Consider the following 243-nt stretch of genomic DNA (forward strand, 5'->3'; position numbering starts at 1 on the left):
ATCCACAACGCCACCTCCCGTTCGAACCTCACCACCTCCGGCCACTCTTGGGACACCACCGACAGCGCTGAGGGGACGTTTACTGCCTCGTTCTCGTAAATCTTCACGTTCAAAAATCCGTGTCTAACGAGAGAATTGTCGAGCTCGAGCCGGAGAGCCGGAGCAGGGTGACCTCAGTCCACGTGGTGGCTATGATACCGATACGGCTCTCCGACAACCTCCCCAGCTGCAGCCTTGCCCACG

This window comes from Asparagus officinalis, chromosome 3, assembly GCF_001876935.1.
Source record: "Asparagus officinalis chromosome 3, Aspof.V1, whole genome shotgun sequence".
Lineage (NCBI taxonomy): Eukaryota > Viridiplantae > Streptophyta > Magnoliopsida > Asparagales > Asparagaceae > Asparagus > Asparagus officinalis.